The following is a 540-nucleotide window of genomic DNA, read 5'->3' as shown; positions in this document are numbered from 1 at the left end:
AGAGGAGTGTCTGGAAATAAGCAAAGAGTGTGATTTGCTCAAAGTTACCCAAAGTGAATTTTTGCTGAGCTCAGACAGAATTTGAACTTTCTGTGCTGATGACTGATGAATTATTCTCATAAGCAGGCTGGGTCCTTCACATGCAGGGATCTGCTGTGAACATAAGCCACCCTGATGTCCACATTCTTGTCTTCTGAGTGGGATTTACTACTGTGACCAGGCAAGTAGCGAGCATTATCTCCACCCAAACCCCCTGACTTCTACCTTCCACTTCCTCTCCTACCGAAAGGACAATGTTCCCCCTGTGGCTTCAACTTGTGCACCACGTGTTCATTTGTCACAGCCTCACTGAAAGAAATGAATTCAGAAAGAAAATCCCAAAGTACATAAGAGTATAGAAGGCCATAAATTATCTCAGAGCTACACTGCTTTACATGGCTGCTGTTTCATACCACACCTAGTCATCAAGAATCAATTATTCTTCATGCTGTTAATGTTTGAACCACTGAACCTGAAGGGCGAGTCTGAGGATCTATAAAC

Source organism: Phaenicophaeus curvirostris, chromosome 3 (genome assembly GCF_032191515.1).
Source record: "Phaenicophaeus curvirostris isolate KB17595 chromosome 3, BPBGC_Pcur_1.0, whole genome shotgun sequence".
Lineage (NCBI taxonomy): Eukaryota > Metazoa > Chordata > Aves > Cuculiformes > Cuculidae > Phaenicophaeus > Phaenicophaeus curvirostris.
This window is presented reverse-complemented; position numbering follows the sequence as displayed.